This window comes from Delphinapterus leucas, chromosome 9 (genome assembly GCF_059928025.1).
Source record: "Delphinapterus leucas isolate spDelLeu-1000000601 "Yukka" chromosome 9, BTC_Dleu_Yukka2, whole genome shotgun sequence".
Taxonomy (NCBI): Eukaryota; Metazoa; Chordata; class Mammalia; order Artiodactyla; family Monodontidae; genus Delphinapterus; species Delphinapterus leucas.
Window position 1 is genome coordinate 87,868,998 of NC_143137.1, and position 21,690 is coordinate 87,890,687.

General features: G+C 41.0%; 1 protein-coding gene across 7 annotated transcripts in view; it reads right to left on the reverse strand.

Moving 5' to 3' along the window:
- SRPK2 (SRSF protein kinase 2) overlaps positions 1-21,690 on the reverse strand; it is a 225,738-nt gene that overhangs the window by 136,525 nt on the left and 67,523 nt on the right. The window lies entirely within an intron of this gene.

Below are 21,690 nucleotides of genomic sequence, written 5' to 3' on the forward strand. Positions count from 1 at the left end.
AAAAAAAAAGTACATGCTGGAGAGGGTGTGGAGAAAAGGGAACCCTCTTGCACTGTTGGTGAGAATGTAAATTGATGCAGCCACTATGGAGAACAGTACGGAGGTTCCTTAAAAAAATAAAAATAGAATTACCATATGATCCAGCAATCCCACTACTGGGCATATACCCAGAGAAAACCATAATTCAAAAAGACACGTGCACCCCAAGGTTCACTGCAGTGCTATTTACAATAGCCAGGTCATGGAAGCAACCTAAATGCCCATCGACAGATAAATGGATAAAGATGTGGTACATATATACAATGGAATTATTACTCAGCCATAAAAAGGAACGAAATTGGGTCATTTGTTGAGACGTGGATGGATCTAGAGACTGTCATATAGAGTGAAGTAAATCAGAAAGAGAAAAACAAATATAGTATATTAACGCATATATGTGGAAGCTAGAAAAATGGTACAGATGAACCGGTTTGCAGGGCACAAATTGAGACACAGATGTAGAGAACAAACGTATGGACAGCAAGGGGAGAAAGCGGCAGGGGGCGGGGGGATGAACTGGGCAATTGGGATTGACATGTATACACTAATATGTATAAAATGGATAAACTAATAAGAACCTGCTGTATAAAAAATAAAATAAAATTCAAATTTTTTTTTAAAAAATAAATTTTAAAAAAATGCTGGAGAGGGTGTAGAGAAAGGGAACCCTCTTGCACTGTTGGTGGGGATGTAAACTGATACAGCCACTATGGAGAACAGTATGGAGGTTCCTTAAAAATCTAAAAATAGAACTACCATACGACCCAGCAATCCCACTACTGGGCATATATCCTGAGAAAACCATATTTCAAAAAGAGTCATATACCACAATGTTCACTGCAGCTCTATACTTACAATAGCCAGGATGTGGAAGCAACCTAAGTGTCCATCGATGGATGAATGGATAAAGAAGATGTGGCACATATATACAATGGAATATTACTCAGCCATAAAAAGAAATGAAATTGGGTTATTTGCAGTGAGGTGGATGGACCTAGAGTCTGTCATACAGAGTGAAGTAAGTCAGAAAGAGAAAAACTAATACCATATGCTAACACATATATATGGAATCTAAAAAAAAAAATGGTTCTGAAGAACCTAGGGGCAGGACAGGAATAAAGACACAGATGTAGAGAACGGACTTGAGGACACAGGGAGGGGGAAGGGTAAGCTGGGACGAAGTGAGAGAGTGGCATGGACATATATACACTACCAAATGTAAAATAGATAGCTAGTGGGAAGCAGCTGCATAGCACAGGGAGATCGGCTCGGTGCTTTGTGACCACCTAGAGGGGTGGGATAGGGAGGGTGGGAGGGAGACGCAAGAGGGAGGAGATAGGAGGATATATGTATGCATACAGATGATTCACTTTGTTATACAGCAGAAACTAACACAACATTGTAAAGCAATTATTCTCCAATAAAGATGTTTAAAAAAAAGAAAAACATTTCATAAGACTATAGCTGCCATAGACAGTGATTCCTCCAATGGATCTTGACAAAGTAAACTGTAAACCTCTGGAAAGGACTCACCATTCTAAATGCCATTAAGAACATTCATGATTTTCCAGGGAAGAGGTCAAAATATTAACATTAACAGGAGTTTAGAAGAAATGGACTCCAACCCTTACGAATGACTTTGAGGGGTTCAAGATTTCAATGAGGAATCAACTGCAGGTGTGGTAGAAACAGCAGGAGAACGAGAGTTAGAAGTGGAGCCTGAAGATGTGACTGAATGGCTGCCATCTCATGAGAAGATTTCACGGATAAGGAGTTGCTTCTTATGAATGAGGAGAGAAAGTGGTTCCTTGAGATGGAATCTACTCCTGGTGAAGATGCTGTATAAGATTGTTGAAATGACAACAAAGGATTTAGAATATGGCATAAACTTAGTTGATAAAGGAGCACCAGGATTTGAAAGGATTGACTCCAATTTTTAAAACAGTTCCACTATGGGTAAAATGCATGCTACAAAGAAATCATTCGTGAATGGAAGAGTCAATCATTGTGGCAAACTTCACTGTTGTCTTATTTTAAGAAACTGCCATAGCCTTCCCAAACTTCAGTAGCCACCACCCTGAACAGTCAGCAGCCATCAACCCTGATGCAGAGTCTTCTACTAGAAAAAAGATTGGGGCTTCCCTGGTGGCGCAGTGGTTAAGAATCCGCCTGCCAATGCAGGGGACATGGGTTCAAGCCCTAGTCCGGGAAGATCCCACATGTCGCAGAGCAACTAAGCCCACGTGCCACAACTACTGAGCCTGCACTGTAGAGCCCATGTGCCACAACTACTGAGCCCACATGCCACACCTACTGAAGTCCGCACGCCTAGAGCCCGTGCTCCGCAACAAGAGAAGCCACCGCAATGAGAAGCCTGTGCACCACAGCAGAGAGTAGCCCCCGCTAGAGGCAACTAATGAAAGCCCGCGTGCAGCAACAAAGACCTAATGCAGCCAAAAATAAAAAAATAAATAAATTTATTAAAAAGAAAAAAGATTATGACTTGCTGAAGGCTCAGATGATGGTTGGTATTTTTAGCAATAAAGCATTTTTTAATTAAGGTATACACATTTGTTTAGACATAATGCTGTTGCATACTTAATAGACTACAGTATAGTATAAATATAACTTTTATATGCACTGGGAACCCCCCCCAAAAAAAAGAATTAAAAACTTTTGTGCATCAAAGAATACTATCAAGAAAACAAAAGGACAATCCACAGAATGGGAGTAAATATTTGCAAGTCATGTAACTGATAAGGGACTAGCATCCAGAATATATAAACAACTCTTACAACTTGGCAATTAAAAAAAAACAACAACCCCATTTAAAACTGGGCCAAGGATTTAAATAGACATTTTTTGAAAGAAGAAATACAAATGGCCAAATAAGCACATGAAAAGATGCTCACCATTATTTGTCATTAGGGAAATGCAAATAGAAACAACAATGAAATACCACTTTATAGCCACCAGGATGGCTATAATCAAAAGAACAAGTGTTAGCGAGGATACGGAGAATTTGGCACCTTCGTGCACGGCTGGTGAGAATGTAAAATGGTACCTTTGCTTTGGAAAACAATCTGGCAGTCCTTCAGAAAGTTAAACCAAGAGTTACCATATGACCCAACAATTCCACTCCTCGTTATAAACCCAAGAGAAAACGTGTTTATACTGTTCACATAAAACCTGCACACAAATGTTGGTAATGGCGTTATTCATAATATCCAAGAAGTGGAAACAACCCATATGTCCATTAATTGATGAATGGATAAACAAAATGTGGTATATCCATACATAAAGAAAATGAAGTACTGATACATGCTACCTCATGGATGAATCTTTAAAACATTACAAAGGGGCTTCCCCGGTGGCACAGTGCTTAAGAATCCACCTGCCAATGCAGGGGACACGCGTTCGAGCCCCGGTCCGGGAAGATCCCACATGCCGCAGAGCAACTAAGCCCATGTGCCACAACTACTGAGCCTTGCGCTCTAGAGCCCGCGAGCCACAACTACTGAAGCCTGTGCGCCTACAGCCCGTGTTCCTCAACAAGAGAAACCAACTCAAGGAGAAGCCCGCGCACCTCGACAAAGAGTAGCCCCCGCTCACCGCAACTAGAGAAAGCCCGCGCGCAGCAATGAAGACCCAATGCAGCAAAAAAAAAAAAAGTTCTTCCTCACTTCTGGAGATGGGACGTGGAATGAGGAATGGCAGTCGGGGGGATTTTACCATTACCTGCACTTGGATTTTTTATAGGTATTACCTGCGTAATTAAAAATAATTTTCTTAAATAATGTTAACTGTTACCAAAGGATATCCATTTAAAATAAATCCCTTTCGGTACTTTCCTGGTGGTCCACTGGGTAAGACCCCGCGCCCCCAATGCAGGGAGCCGGGTTCAATCCCTGGTTGGGGAAATAGATCCCGCATGCATGCCACAACTAAGAGCCTGCATGCCGCAACTAAGGCCCAGCGCAGCCAATAATTAATTAATTAATTAATATTTTAAAAATAATTTCAGGTGGATTTCAGATCTAAATTTAAAGGCAAAACAGTAAAACTTTAAAATAATACAAAGGAGAACATTTTAAAAATTAAATAAAATAAAATAGACCCCTTTTGTAGTTACATGGCTTTCAAACGGAGAGTCTACAAAAAGCCTGCCATCACACCATCATAAATAGCCTCCAAAATGCCAATTTTCACTTTCAAATAAAATTCACAGTTTAATCAAGGTCAAAGCAATGTTCTGTTGGAATTGTGAGAGTGTTATACTGAAGGGGAAAAAACACAACAGCTGAATTATTCTGACACTGTTCTATCATAAGAAAGGGAATCTCATGGAGGTTGTACAAAATTGGTCATTTAAAACTAGCTTTAAAAACTAAATTCAGTCTGTTCCTTCTAATTTTATCATGAACAGGCTCTTAAAACAAAATAAAAGTGCTGAAATAAACTGGTAAACTAAAAAAACAACCTATCTAGGGCTTCCCTGGTGGCGCAGTGGTTGAGAGTCCGCCTGCTGATGCAGGGGACACGGGTTTGTGGCCCGGTCTGGGAAAATCCCACATGCCGCGGAGCGGCTGGGCCCATGAGCCATGGCCACTGAGCCTGCGCGTCCAGAGCCTGTGCTCCGCAACGGGAGAGGCCACAACAGTGAGAGGCCCGCCTACCGCAAAAAACAAACAAACAAACAAAAACAGCCTATCTAAAAATATAGGTAATTAATTTAGCAAGCCCCAAATGAGCAAGTCTCAACAAACGGAGAAGGCATGCTTATGAAAGATACACTACTGCTGTAGAAAAACAGAATCCCATACATGACAGTTTAAGATAAAAACAAAAAATTTTAAGTAGAGCCATCTGAATCATTAGGTGCTTTTGTTAGACCATGCAAAGGAGGAAGGCATGTGGTCAAAGTGCCAGTGCAATTACAAAGCAAGAAGCACTTTCCACAAAAGAACCACAGCAATACAGAAGTCAGTGTAAAATGGCTCAAGAACAGAGTTAAGAAATTCTACTCCTGCTTTTTTCTTTGAAAAATAACTTCCTTCCAGTCACGCAATTATCCATTTTAATAACAAAATAGTTCCTCAGTTTCCACTGAAATATACCTACCAAAGTTTTTTTTTTTCCCCCTACTGAAGTATTTTAACTTGCCTGTTTACCCACCTTTTTCTAAAGTCTAAGTCAGTCTGAAATTTGGACTGAGACTACAAGGTGTGGCAGCAGGGGGTACTATTTGGAGTGACAGTATTCTATTTCTTGAGTTAAGGTGTGGGTATACAGGTGCCTATTTTACTGTTCCCTACACTTACATTCATAATTCATGTAACACATGCATGAAAGATATCACAACTTTAAAAAATGTTTTTAACCAGAATAATTAATGAAAGGTGTGCCAGGGCAAAAGTGGAACACTGTGCATCTTAAAATTACTACCTAGTCACCTCTTAGTTTTTTCCATTGCTCTCATCACGTATTCTCTTATCTACTCCCCTGAAATACAGGTAAACCTCAGCTACCAGGGCTTCGAGGAATAAGTGATTTTTTAAAGATTTATTATTATTTTTTTTATTTATTTTTTTTGCTGTACGTGGGCCGCTCACTGTTGTGGCCTCTCCCGTTGCGGAGCACAGGCTCCGGATGCGCAGGCTCAGCAGCCATGGCTCACGGGCCCAGCCGCTCCGCGGCATGTAGGATCTTCCCGGACCGGGGCACGAACTCGTGTCCCCTGCATCGGCAGGCGGACTCTCAACCGCTGCGCCACCAGGGAAGCCCTATTTATTTATTTTATTTATTTTTGGCTGTGCTGGGTCTTAGATGCGGCACGAGGGCTCTTCACTGTGGTGCGTGAGCTTCTCTCCAGTTGTGGCATGCGCATTTTCTCTTCTCCGGTTGTGGCACACAGGCTCCAGGGCACGTGGGCTCTGTAATTGTGGTGCAGGGGTTCCAGAGCGCGTGGGCTCTGTAGTTTGTGGCATGCCTGCTCTACTTGAGGCACACAAGCTCAGTAGTTGTGGCACTCGGGCTTAGTCGCCCCCCAGCATGTGGGACCTTAGTTCCCTGACCAGGGATCGAACCCACGTCCCCTGCATTGCAAGGTGGATTCTTTACCACTGAACCACCAGGGAAGTCCTGGAATGAGTGATTCTTGACAGCCATGTGTTCACAGTTGAAAGATTCCTTACCTCATTTAAACCATTCTGGACTGAAACATTCACACTGAGGATAATACAAAGTTTCTTGGCTACCTTAAAGCCTTTCATTTTAGGCACTACACCCATATTCTCAGGGCCTCTGAAAGGTAGCTGAAGGTCTGCTCCTGCACTGAGGGCTCCAGATTAAGACTGCTTTTTACTTATTGCTTTTCTGTGTTGTCCCATACAGTCTGCCATGTCACTATATATGCACCCTTCTAACTGGGTCATTCTAAACTGCTGAGAAAACTATTGGTAGGTAGTTTCTCACAATGTACATAAAGTTTCCCTTGAACTATCTGTAACAACTGAATGTCTGAATCCTACATCAATGCTCATGAAGAGTGCCAGTCCTGCTCTCTTCCAAGGGTCCCACTGCCACACTACATCTGCTTCTCTTTGAACATATGCTTTGTACTTTCCCAAGTGGTAAGCTCTATAACTGTGGCTTGCACACGGAATATAAAAGTATGCCAGGTGGGCTTCCCTGGTGGTGCAGTAGTTGAGAGTCAGCCTGCCGATGCAGGGGAAACGGGTTCGTGCCCCGGTCTGGGAAGATCCCACATGCCGCGGAGCGGCTGGGCCCGTGAGCCATGGCCGCTGAGCCTGCGCGTCCGGAGCCTGTGCTCTGCAGTGGGAGAGGCCACAACAGTGAGAGGCCCGCGTACCGCAAAAAAAAAAAAAAAATAGTATGCCAGGCTCCTCTGTATTACAATGGCAACATTAACCCTTGCTTTGTATTATGATGGCAATTTGACAGGGATTACGTATGCATCTTCATAAAAACACTATGAGGTAGATACAAACATCAGCTCGATTTTATAGATGAGTAAAGGAGGGTAAAAGCCTAAAATATAAGGTAACATGTTTAAAGTCACCCAGTTATTAAGTGGCTGACACAGAACTTGGCCCTAGGTCTATAAAACTCTGAACTCAATGCTATTATTATCTACAGTAATATACTGACCCTCCCAAACTGACCTAATCTCTCAGTTTCAGAAATCCAAATTCCTGAGGTAGCGATTACACTATTCCAATTCATCTTTTTCTAGCCAGGCTACCCCATCCACAAGACGCTAGACCACCTGCACTGGGGTCACGATGCACACCTAATCCAATCCCTTCAGGGGACAAAGCACACAACAGAGCCACATCCAACAGGGCTGCCGGGGGGCACCTCCAGTCTCCACGTGTGCTCCGACTTCCTGACAGCCCAAGAAGTTGGAAGAGTGTGTGACTGACGTACATCAGGCCCAAACCCCAGAGTTCAAAGAATGGGAACGCAAAGGAAAAATTCCAGTTTGGGTAAGAGTTTTCATCAAGCCCTACGGCACCCACTGCAAATTTCTGTTCCAGTTCACCTCATTATTCAAATTTTTCTACTCAAAATGTTAATTACCTAATGTTTACCAGCACTGTATTTAGGACGGTGTGAATCAAATAAAAAATCCTGTCAAGAGTTCCTTAGGTTTTCTCACCAGAGGTTCTGGTGGAAAAAAAATTCACAGTGAAATATTTCTTCCTCTAAAGGTTCCTATGTTGTGTGAGATCTGAAACAAAGGAAGAGCTATGCCTGGACCTCCATCATTTTTGTAAAACCCTTTTTTTCTACAGCTGATGACTAAAATCTCTAATACTGTGTTTCAGCAAATATTCTTCTTTAAAAAAAGTTTGTGCTGCCTAACAATCTTAAGTAATCCTTCCCTTATCTAGACTTACGCTGCCCAGTGCAGCAGTCACTAGCGACCGTTAGCTACCAAGCACTTGAAATGCGGCAAACCTGAACAGATGCTTAGCACAAAACAGAATGAAAAGTATTTCATTAATACTTTTATGCAGATTACATGCTGATATGATACTATTTTGGATATGCTGGGTTAAACATATTATTAAATTATATTATTGGATTCATGGAATACTATTCAGCTATAAAAAAGAATGAAATTTGGACACATGCTACACATGCATGAACCTTCAAAACATGCTAAATGAAGCAAGCCAGACACATTAGGACAAATACTGTATAATTCCACTTACATGAAATACCTAGAATAAGCAAATTAAGAGAAAATAGAGCAGAGATTACCAGGCACTGGGAAGGGGAAATGGAGAGTTATGGTTCAGAGTCCACGGGGAAAGCGCCTCACTCAAGGTAGTAAGAGGGACTGCAAGAGTTACCTCAAATTCTCAGTACAGAGGACATAAACGCTGCTAGCAAATCAGTTCAAGGTTTTTTAAAGTGCCTCTAATGAACCCTACTGAATTTAACCCCACAAATAGAAAAGTCTAGTAAACTGGTTTACTACCATCAAGCTTAAAAGACAAGTCTTATTTTTTCCTACTGAAGAATGAATTTGAAGAGCACGAGAACACTCTGAAACCTCATAGCCATTTCCACAAACCATTCCACAACTGCTTCCTAACAAACGTCTTCAAAATACTCTGACAAACAGAGCTTTGTGCAGAGAGCACTTCTCTATATAAAAGACACAATTTTACAGAGGTGACACAGTACACACAGAAGCAAACAAGTTGATGTTCTTCTGATTTACAGTATTCAGTCCTCTAAATTTAACAAGGTTTCCAAATCTCAATTTAAAACCACATTCCCTGGCTTCTAACTTAAGAGATACATTTACTTTTGTCTCATACTTCTTAAGGCAATGAACTAGTGTTGTACCTCTAAACACAGAAGAGGGTATGTTGTAAGAAATTATTTCCAATTAGTTTATATAAGAGTACTTAGGAGGCAGATCCCAAATGTATAAAGCATGTTTCCTAAAAATCCAATATGCAATGAAATATAAGATAGAGGAATTTCAGGGAAATAAGAACAAAAAGTAGGATTTAAGTCAGCTGACTTTACCAGAACTAAATCTACTCTCAGGAAGCCAAAGGAGAAACAGCATCATAGTCACCCTCGTATTTCAACATTTAAGGATTGCTTATGCGGCTACTCACTGACACAGAATAAAAATAATAACAACTACAACAATAATAACAGCAGCTAACACTGATATCAAGCTCCCTGCCTGCTACCTGTTGTGAGGACTTTCCCTTTATTAGCTCATTTCATCCACACAAACCTTCCATGGAGTCAGTATTGTAATTATCACCCTTGTTTACTGATGAGGAAACAGAGGCATAAGAGAAGGTAGGTAACTTTGCCCGAGGTCACACAGCTAGTAAACAAATGGCAGAGACAAACCCAGGCAACCTGGCTCCAGAAGCCACTACTACATACTGCTTCTCATAATAGTTACAGGGGGGTCACAATAACATTTATGGTGGGTTGGGGCTCAAGTGTCATAAACTAACTTAAAAAATGTACAGACTAAGAATACTTATTGAGCCCCTCCCTCATCCACTGGGCAAACTCTAGGGAAACTTCAGGAACAATAACTCACTAGTGTGACAAAACTATCAAAATGAAACAAACCAATTTTATTTTAGAAATAAAAAAACAAATGGACTGTTAGAAATAGCAAACCAACTGCCAATCACAGATCTTTAGTTTTACAGAGTTCAGTAACATACTGGCAGAAACCACACACCGTGGTAACAACTGCTGGAAATACAAGGTAGGGTGCAGAGCAACACATTTATGTCTTGCTGCACTTTCCTCAATAAACTTCACTAAATGTCGTCCTATGCAACATTTGTGGATTTTTCAAAAGACCCTGGCTTCCTCTGACAGAGGGACCATCTCATTCCACAAGCTGTGCCAACACCCTGTGCCTGCAGCTCCAGCTGTAGAAGATTTGGTACACAGAGGACCTCGCCAGCAGTCACCTGAAGGGCCTTCAGAGATTGTCACATTCTGGCAAACTGTTGTTACCTCCAAGCCAGCAAAGTTTTATCAAGCTTCAACAGAGTCAAGAAAACCTTTACTAAATCATCTGTACAATTCCTTTTCGTTTTTAATTAAGTTAAAATTTACATACAGTAAAATCCACCCTTTAGTGTTCAGTGCTGCAGGCTGTGAGAAACAGACAGTTGTTGGAGCCAGCCCCACAACAAGACACAGAAGAGTTCCATGGCCCAGAGCAATTCCCCCAGGCCGCTCTAAGTCCAGCCTCCCCTCCCCCAGCTCCCAGCATCTAGCCCTCTCCAATACACACACACAGACTGTACAGTCTCCGTGCTTCTGTATCTGGCTTCTTTCACTAAGCATAATACATGTTGGATCCATCCATTTGTTGCAACAGTTTTATTTATTTTTAGTAGCTCATTTATTTTTATTGCTCAGCAATATTCCACTGCATGGAATGTGTCACAGTTGGTTTATCCATTTACCAGTTGAGAGAAATCTGAACAGTTCCCGTCTTTGGCACTTGTAAACAAAACCAAAAACTAACAAAAAAGCTGCTATAAAACTCGAGCGCATGTTTCTGTATGAACATATAAGTTTTTACTTCGTTTGGGTAAAACGCAGGAGTGGGTCACACGGTCTGGCACGTGAGGGGTGGAACGTCTCCTCGTCCTCTCCAGCACTTGGCACAGTTTCTCTTTATGTTAAGAACCACTACGAACCTGGGGAGAAGTATCTCCTGGTAATTTACATTTCCCTAATGACTGATAAAATGCACCATCTTTTATGTGCTTGTCTAAATACCTTCTTTAGTAAAATGTCAGATCTTTCATCCACCTTTTCATTGGGGTCTTTTTCTTTTGCCCATTCTTTAACTGAGTTTGCAAAGTTCTATATATATTCTGGATAAAAGCCCTTTATCAGATATGTGATTTGCAAGTATTTTCTGTCAGTTTGTGACTTCTCTTTTTGTTATCTTAAGAGCATCTTTTAAAAAGCAGAAGACTTTGATGGAAGTCCAATTTTTTTTAATAAATCTTGCTTTTCGTATCCTATATAAGAAATTTTTGCCTAATTCAAGTCACAAAGATTTTTTTTCCTGTTTTCTTCTAGTAGTCTGTAGTTTTACATTTAAGCCTATAATCCATTTTGAGTTAATTTTTGTGTATTGTGCACCAAAGTATCAATTACTTTTTTATTTTTATAGCTTGATCCAAAGTTCTGGCCCTTATCACAGTATTTATTTGACAAGTGTTTTCTAAGCATCTATATTTGGCCTAGGGATGTAAGAGTAAATAAGAGAACACAACATAATCAACTCACTAAAATACAGTTAGCAGTATGAAAACAGAGTAAGTCCACGCACAATGGCAGGAGAAGGGACTCAGCACCTAACAGCTAGGAGGGGTGGTATTTATACTGAGCAGCAGTTCACCAGGCAGAGAACAACATTCTAGGAAGAAGAAATAACACAAGCAATATAAAAAGATGTTAAAGAATAAGGGCTGTTCAGGGGGAGGAAATCCTTCTTGAGCATTTTTTATTCATAGCAGACACTACCGCATGCTAGCATTTTGGGCAGGATGTTTTAAGGGACTAAAAAGCTAAAAACCCCATTAAACACGAAAGCAACAAAACTCAACCCAATCACTACTACAGTATAATAATCTTTCTGCACCTATAAAAGCAAACAAAATTACCAAATAAACAGGCCTTCAGAATAAGCTGACAACCCCCAGCCTAGGAGTCGCCCTAGCCCCTTCCCCAGCTGACTCTCCACCAGCCCTGCTGAAGAGAGAGGAGACAAAGGCACCCAACAGAGCCTGCCTCCCTCAGGGGGGCCTTCACTTGGCCCTCCATCACACCCTTCATCACCACCAAGGAACCAGCAACAGCACCTGTTCAGCTTAGAACTGCCACCTTCACAGACCCTGTTCAGCCCGCTGAGATCGGGTTATTCACATCACCAGCACCACTAATCTGCCCTATTTTCCCAGCCCCTGGCCCAACCCTCGGGGACCCCTCCTCAATGCCCACTGGAACTTAAGAATCCTCAGCAATTCTCTACATCCTCTGCCAACTCTCTAAAAGAATTGTTTCTTGCCCTAACAGGACTGGCTGCCCCTGAGGACTTTTCCTGCAGGCCCCGGGAATGGAGGCCCTTGTTCCTCCAACGTCCCTCTTCTGCAGGGACAGGTGGGGCTACTATTCTCACTGTCCCCAGAGGTTGACTTTCCCATTCTTAAGAGTGACTACTGGGTTCAGATGGGAGAGCACCATACTACCAAGTAAAGTGCAAATTTCGCATAAGCCCCTTCAACTAAAGGCTTCCTCCCATCTCAACATTTTGAACAGCATTACATAATTTTTTTGGTAACATCTTTATTGGAGTATAATTGCTTTACAATGGTGTTAGTTTCTGCTGTATAACAAAGTGAATCAGCTATACATATATCCCCATATCTCCTCCCTCTTGCATCTCCCTCCCACCTTCCCTATCCCACCCCTCTAGGTGGTCACAAAGCACCGAGCTGATCTCCCTGTGCTACGTGGCTGCTTCCTGCTAGCTATTTTACATTTGGTAGTGTATGTATGTCCATGCCACTCTCTCATAAATTTTTTACAAAAGCAAAAGAAATATGTGTGATAAAAATACACTTAAAAATCAAGCAAACATTAAACAAATTAAAGACACGTTTCCACTTCACCTACATAATTTTTTGAATGAAATCTTTTCCATATACCCCATAAATAGGATGATGGATAAAACTCCTGTTTTAAGAATTTCACATTTTATTAACCATTTTGAAAAAGATATTGGGGGATTTCCCTGATGGCGCACTGTTTAAGAATCTGCCTGCCAATGCAGGAGACACGGGTTCGAGCCCTGATCCAGGAAGATCCCACATGCCGCGGAGCAATTAAGCCCGTGTGCCACAACTACTGAGTCCACACACCTCAACTACTGAAACCTGCGCACCTAAGCCCGTGCTCTGCAACAAGAGAAGCCACCGCGATGAGAAGCCCGCGCACCGCAATGAGAAGCCCGCACACCGCAATGACGTGCAGGATCCGCTTGCCACAGCTAGAGAAAGCCCACGCGCAGCAACGAAGACCCAACGCAGCCCGCAAAAAAAAGATTTTGGTAAAATAACTTTTCAGAAATTAAGAATAAAGAAAAGTAATAAACCTTGTAAATATAAAGTCAACTGCTGACTGGATAAAACTGCATCTATATTCATTACTGTGAAGCTTTACATTTATTATTTGCAGGACAAATAAAACTTTCTTTAACTGAAACCCTAGTACTTTTTTCTATCATACCTCACACTTTGAAGAAAACCTCACCTATCCCACATGCCAAAACACACTCCCACAGTTTCTACCCTGAGAGAGTAGTCCAGAGACTGGCATCTTGCAAAACAATCACAGGTTCTTAGGAAATTCCCTGGTGGTCCAGTGGTTATGACTCCACGTTTTCACTGCCAGGGCCCAGGTTCAATCCCTGGCTGGGGAACTAAGATCTCGCAAACTGCGTGGTGAGGCCAAAAAAAAAGAAAAGAAAAAAAAAATAATAATCACAGATTCTTAGAGGTGAAGGAGACCTGAGAGGTCATTTGATCATGCCTATCACTTCTAATTTTTGCAAAGGTTCATCTTCCCTTCTCTCTCCCATTGGCCACAAGTCCTTGATGGCAAGGTCTTCCTCTCTCTACTCCTAAGAACTGAAACACAAGGCCCCTGACACAGCAGGCATGCAATAAAAGCTGCTGATAACAATACCAGATTAAGAGGTAGCTCTCAATCATCATTCTTCCCAACTCCTGTACCATCTGACAAAGGGTACACCCTTCTCTTCTAGCTTACTCCTCCTTCCACAACCTAAGTATCAAGCATCTTCTCTCCATAATTTCAGTAATAATCTCAGGACTGAACCTGGAGCCATAAAACCTGGGTTGAATCCCAAGCCCTTGTTAGTTTTGGGGAAAGATGCTGAAACTTGTTAGGTCTCAGTTTTCTGATCTTTAAAATATGAGATTCAGTGCTCTGATGTTCTATAATTTTTTCTATTTAACTAAATCTTAATGATTTCTTTGTGATATTACCCTTTACCCTGTCATTTTTACCCTGTCATTTTTTAAGGCCCTGTCATTTTTTAAGGCCTACCAAAAAAATCAGAACCTAAAAGAACACTACAGCTAACCTATCTATTTCTAGCTAAGGAAAATCAGTACACTATAATTACCTTAAAGAGGAACTTTTAAAAATTAGAAATATTAACCTTTTCTTATGTTGTACCATGGACCAGGAGAGATGTAATGGCCCCTTCATCCCACAAGAAGCATAACCCATTTTGATACAATGCCTTTCAGGAATGCGGGTCACCAAAATGGCTTAGTTTAATACAATCATAAAATTTAGAATATGACAGAATGGATGGGCAGCCAACACACAACCCTTCATATAAATATTCCCACTGAGCTTTTGAGCATTTGTGTGTGGCAGAGAGTTTAATGGGACACTTGCTTATAAGAACTTGGAGCACAGCTATTAAACTCTTTCTTACCAGCAGGCAGTGACAGGTCACAGGAAACTCCTGGTAAAAACCAGCCCCCTTTCCCACAAGTATTCTAATTTTTATATGGGGACCTACTGCTCTCCAACACTCACTCTTTCCAATGAAACTGCCACCAACAGAGGCATCGAGGTGACCGTCCATATCACATTCCCCTGGGAACGAATTCAGTGGCAGGTGACCTAAGCACCTCCAATCCAAACTTAGAATACAACACAAACATTTATACAGGTCTAAAACATTTCAAAAATAAAACTGATCACTTCTTCAACTCACAAGCACATGACGATACCATCATACATGAAATATAATATTTAACAAACTCTTTATGCTTCAACCTAATTTTAATGTACAAATTAATTTAAAAGACAAACTATTAGAACACTAAATACTTTTACGTAGTAAACTTTTTTTCTTAATTTATTTATTTTTGGCTGCGTTGGGTCTTTGTTGCTGAGCGCAGGCTTTCTCTAGTTGCAGTGAGCAGGGGCTACTCTTCATTGCGGTGCATGGACTTCTCACTGCGGTGGCTTCTCTTGTTGTGGAGCACAGGCTATAGGCACGCAGGCTGCAGTAGTTGGGACTCAGCGGCTCTAGAGTGCAGGCTCAGTAGTTGTGGTGCACGGGCTTAGGTGCTCCGCGGCACGTGGGATCTTCCCAGACCAGGGCTCGAACCCGTGTTCCCTGAACTGGCAGGCAAATTCTTAACCACTGCGCCACCAGGAAAGCCCCTTACATAGTAAACTTTTAAGTGTGACTTTTACAGCTACATTATGATCATCATGACTAACATTGTTAACAAACTAATGTTTCAATACAAACACAAAATATGACTATAAAATGTAATTAATTTTCTGGCAAACAACAAAGGCACAGGCGCAGGAGGAATGTATTGTTACTTTTTCATATGCAACAATTATTTTCAAGGCCAAAACACAATCGGTTGAGACGAATATATGTATAAGCTCCATGTCAATATAAAATTTAAAACTACCTCATTGAGAAAAAAATTAACATTTAATTTTGTGTGGCATTAAATCCAAAAGTAAAATATATGGAAATAAAGGGGAGAAACTCATAATTTTCACATTACTATAAGAAAATTAAAGAAAGTATAACCAATTCCATCATGACAGCGTTATGTACTGAAGAAATCCTCAGTCAGAAAATTCAGGTTTGAATTTTGACTCCTTAGTATCTGCGATTCCTCAAATTTAAGTAAGTCTCATCTTTCATTAAGTCTGTTTCCTCATCTATAAAATGCTGTCAAAGTAATAATCTGATTCATCCAACTGAATGATTACACAGGAAAATCAGAAGACAGGAAAAGTTGGCATGGGGGGAGGCGTGGTGGTGGTGAGCAGACAGTGGCAAATAAATAAATATAAAGTTGGTGAAGACTGTTCCAAACATTTTCACTAAGTGACAAAGCTACAAGCTGTTCTTCTCTACTTTGGATCTTTCACGAATAGCTTTTAAAAATGACGTTTTAAGAAAATTACTAGAGCTAACAATAAAAGTTTTCATTATAACCTGAAAACATGAAATTTGCAATTGAAAACTTTGTTACAGTCCAAACCCAAGAAAACATTCATATCAAAATCACAAGTGAGGACAATGTTAACTTGTTTATTTGATCTCAATGGCACTGCTAACGTAGGAGCATCCCACAAAGACCAAGAGCCAATCGGACCCATTGTTCAAGGCTGCTGGATATAACCAGGAGTTAACTGTGGCTCAGAAGCCGTGCTGGCTCACAGTTCATGAGTCAAAAACAATAAACCAAAAGCTCTAACAACCCAGACTGCCTATCCAGGTTATTCACCAGGCTTGGCACTCAATGACTTTTAGGCAAGGCCAAAAATTGATTCTAACATCAAAGGATAAAGATTTATGACCAGTGAGCATATTCAAACCCTAAAGGTGTAACAAGACCTTGTGGTACAGTGGCAGGATTGCTGGAGTAAGTACATACCATTTGGAAGCCAGATTCATTTCAACTTGAGACTGCTAAGTGTATGTTTAAGTAAGTCTTACTCAGACCATAAAAAATACAGAAAATTAAATTCTTTTTGGAACAAGGCAGGCTATGCATGTATGCATACTAAAGTAAATAGAAATGTGTTACTCAAAGACTTGAAGCTGACTTTTGTCTTTACCCTTCATTTTCCATTAGGTAATATCCTAATATGACTAATGGTAAGAAAAACTGATAAACCGAAAAACCAAAATATTTGGTCTACCTTTTCTTTTTACTATTGTGACTCTAGGAATCTAGAGAAGAGTGATACATAGAGCAATCTATTCTGGGCACCTCAGGACTGCCCTAGCCTCAACTTGCTATCAGCAATTGCTATGTGAGGCCTACAGATGTCCGCAGACTAGGAACACAAACCTCCTTGCTAAAAGAAAAACTAAAAGGCTTCCTAGAATGATTTTTTTTTTTGCGGTACGCGGGCCTCTCACTGTTGTGGCCTCTCCCGTTGCGGAGCACAGGCTTCAGACGCGCAGGCTCAGCGGCCATGGCTCACGGGCCCAGCCGCTCCACGGCATATGGGATCTTCCCGGACTGGGGCACGAACCCGTGTCCCCTGCATCGGCAGGCGGACTCTCAACCACTGTGCCACCAGGGAAGTCCCCTAGAATGATTTTAAAACCAAACTACCACACAGCTAAAAAAGATCCGTGACCTAAATGAAAAATGTAAACTATCACTCCAGTCTATTTCCCAGAAGCATCTACACTGTGGCAATAAATAACTATTGTTCAAAATGCTTTAGCTCAAGTACCTATTTTAATAAATTTCTATGTTCTCTGGGATTTTAAAGCCTTGGAGAGGATATGGACATTTACTTAACAAAAATCCTGTTGCCTGTTACTTCATCACAGTAGTATACAAAAGACCATGAAAAGGAATTAATATTTAGTAACATTTAAAAACAAAAACTTTCTTCCAGATAAAATATGCTCTCTTGCTCATTCTTGTGTTATTCTAGTTGTCTTTTGTACAATTTATGGGAGAGTGAGTGCTGAATTACCCAAAAGGAAGAAAATGAAGCACATGTTAAGGAGAAAAAAAAAAACAAAAAACCTTCCGCTACCCTCTTAGATTCAGTGAATGGGATCTGCAACTAAAACTGATAAAAGACAGATTAATAGGAGAAAAAAGTTTATTTACCCACAGAATGAGAATACATGCTGAAAAACTCACTGATGAGTAACTCAAAAAGATGGATAGAATTTGGGGCTTATATATCATCTTAACAAAAGGTGATAAAGTATGAAAAGGCTAAACAAAGGAAAGGGGGTTTGGGGCTTCTGGGTGGGGAGGAAGGAGTTGTGAGAGGGTGACTAGGAGATATAGTAAATAAGGATTGTTCAGTAAGGTTTGTTATGCAGATAAGAGTCATTCTCCTCTTCCAGGTAGGGGAAAAGGAAATGCTTTTATAAATGGAAATTTATGTACTGCTTTTAGACAGAAAGTAGGAACGCAGAGAGCTGACCGCCTCTAGCTCAAAACAATCTTTCTGCCAAAGTGGCATATTTTGGGGTGACTTATACTCTCCCCTATGCTCCCCTTCAACAATAAAAGAGGGGTACCAAAAAATAAGAATACTTCTCTCTTTAAGATTGATACTTTATTTCCTTTTTAAAGCCACAGGTAACAGTGAGAATTGTGCTGGACTTCTTCTCTTTAGTTTGCATTTCAGTATTGTCATATTTCATTTTTCAGGGAGAGAACAGAGGCAGCGCTTTCGGCTTTTAAAAGACTTAATCAGGCCCTGGAGGGTCATCCATCTCTGTACTCTCACTCTGTGTCTTTAAATATATTTACCAAAAATACCATATATAGTTTCAAAATATTAATGCAAGTCATAACAACTATGAATTATTACTGCAAAGGACATACAGCTAGAACCAAACTGTTTGAGTAGAAATTTTTAAGCTCAAAGTACCACACCACAGTTATCTTCTGGTCAACTCTTTAAAACCAAGCAAACAACATTCTTTTAAAAACTCATCTACCCTTAAAGTAGAAGGATATTACTCTGCCTAAACAAAGGAAAAAAGTCATGTAGAAAGACATGCTGGCTAACTGCCACCCTCTGGCTGGCAAGATGCCACCTTCAGTTGGAAAAGCATTTAACCAAAACACTCATTTACAAATGTCTCTATCTGCAATCCATTTTAATGCTATAAACATCTATAACTTAAGTAGAAAATGACTTTTAGGAAGAAAATGAGGAACAAAGTCATAAATTTCTCAGAATTAGAACTCAAACACTATCACAGGAACATTTATGTAAAAGAAAATAATACCAAGAAGGGGAAGATGTAGTTACAATACTGAAAAAAGAAATGTTTGGACACAAACGCCGTGATTATGGAAATGCAAATGTACATTTATGGTCAGGTATCAAATCATCACACCATCCTAGTTCTGAAAAAGGAATACAATCCTTTCCCTCTCTGCTTACCGGAGAGAAAGATCTGAATATCAGGCAGGTGCAACTCAACAAGGCCTGGAAACACAAAGGCCTCAGCTCAAAAGGAGGTTTTAGTGTAAGGGCTGGAATGTATAATGTAAAAGGGATCACTGAACTATTTTGGAGGAAGACTTAACCGTGACTTCCCCAGTAGAGAAAAGGGGGGATCAACTAAAGCAATTAATTTTAGTGCTACTTTAGTAGTCTTACTACTGAAAAATTTAGAAGTAGAAATGCCATTCCATCTGCCATGGTGGATACAAAGAGGCTTTTCTCTTCATGCAAGAAAGCCTTATTGTTATATATAAAAAAAAATTCCATGATCTTTTAAAAAGGATAAACAAATGATAAACTAAAACCAAGCATATAGAATCAAACAATTTCCAATGTGTAATAAGTAAATAGTTTATTTATTTTTTGGTTGTGTTGGGTTTTTGTTGCTGCACACGGGCTTTCTCTAGTTGCAGTGAGCGAAGGCTACTCTTCGTTGTGGTTCGCGGGCTTCTCACTGTGGTGGCTTCTCTTGTTGCGGAGCACGGGCTCTAGGCACGCAGGCTCAGTGGTTGTGGCTTGCAGGCTTTAGAGCTCAGGCTCAGTAATTGTGGTGCACGGGCTTAGCTGCTCCGCGGCATGTGGGATCTTTCCGGACCAGGGATCGAACCTGTGTCCGCTGCACTGGGAGGCGGATTCTTACCACCGTGCCACTAGGGAAGTCCCAGTAAATAGTTTACTTTAGAACTTAGTCTGTTAAGTTGGTGACCTAGGACTCCTACAAATACGAACAAGGATAGACAGGTGAGAAAAGCCTTCTAACACCTTGCAGCACTCACAGGCAGTGCCATCCACGTGGCAACAGACTGTGATTTTTTTATTCTCTCCTGTTGTTTCAAAGTATTACTTAAATTTTACTTTTTACTTTTACACTTAAAAAGACTCCTTGAGGGGGCTTCCCTGGTGGCGCAGTGGTTGAGAGTCTGCCTGCCGATGCAGGGGACACGGGTTCGTGCCCCGGTTCGGGAAGGGCCCACATGCCGCGGAGCGGCTGGGCCCGTGAGCCATGGCCGCTGAGCCTGCGCGTCTGGAGCCTGTGCTCCGCAACAGGAGAGGCCACAACAGTGATAGGCCCGCGTACCGCAAAAAAAAAAGACTCCTTGAGAAAAAGTATCAAAGATATACCTGTATGATGCCACAACACAGTGTCTTGCAGAAGTCTTTAATATCAGTAAACATGAGGCAATACAGAATCCAGATGAATTTATATTCAAAGTGATTGTATAAGTGGTAAGACTATGAGATTTTTTCTACATTTCTAAATTTCCTACATTTAACTATAAATATATATTAAGTATAAATTTATTTAAGCATAAATAGATACTTCATTTTTTATAATCATGATAATAATTTAACAATGAAGTGGTCTATACCATGGTGATTAAGAGTATGAGCCAACTGCCTGGACTTAAATGACCACTCCTAAAATTTAAATTACTTACTATCCCTAACCATCATCTACAAAAACAGAATATAGTAAGAATATGCACCTCAGGACTTCCTGGAGGTCCAGTGGTTAAGACTCTGTGCTCCCAATACAGGGGGCCAGGGGGTTCCTCTGGTCAGGGAATTACATTCCACATGCTGCAACTAAGAGCCCGCATGCTGCACCTAAAGATCCTACGTGCCGCAACTAAAGATCCCGAGTGCTGCAACTGTAAGATCCCGCATGCCGCAACTAAGACCTGGTGCAGCCAAATTAATAAATATTAAAAGAAAAAACCAAAGAAAGAATACCCATCTCAAAATTGTTGTGAGGATGACACAAGATAATACAAGCAAAAGTGCATGGCAAAGTAGAAGGCCTTAATACCTATTAGCCAACAGCTTCACTACTAAAGTCGTGGGCTTATCACCTGAATATGTCCCAATGTTACAAGTTTGGGGTTAGAGTTTTTGCTGCGCAACCTGTAGGTCATAACACTTCATATACTGTTTTCATAAAAAATTAATTCTGCATCAAGGGGAATTAAAAAATACACTGGAAAGAAGCCCTGTCCTTTCACCATCAACCAACCAGCTGTGAAAAAGACTGCGACGGCACTTCAACACTCCTTCTGCTCCCCTCCTGAGCACGCACAGGGCTATGTTCTCACACGGCTCTGGAAAACCCATTCTGGGGCATGCTGGCTGCTTCCACATGTAAAACGTTCATACAGTTTGTATGGAAAGTACTGTATTACTAGAACTTCTATTCAAGAGCAATCAACAGGGGGGGTTACCTTAAGGGATGGTGGACATGTACAGACTTCTAATTGTATGGACTTTAATCTCCATTCTGATGGCCAACAAAAAGGCTACAATGCAAGCCAAAGAGTATTCTTTTTTTTTTTTTTTTTTTTTTTTTTTTTTTGTGGTACGCGGGCCTCTCACTGTTGTGGCCTCTCCCGTTGCGGAGCACAGGCTCCGGACGCGCAGGCTCAGCGGCCATGGCTCATGGGCCCAGCTGCTCCCCGGCATGCGGGATCTTCCTGGACCGGGGCACGAACCTGTGTCCCCCACATCGGCAGGCGGACTCCCAAC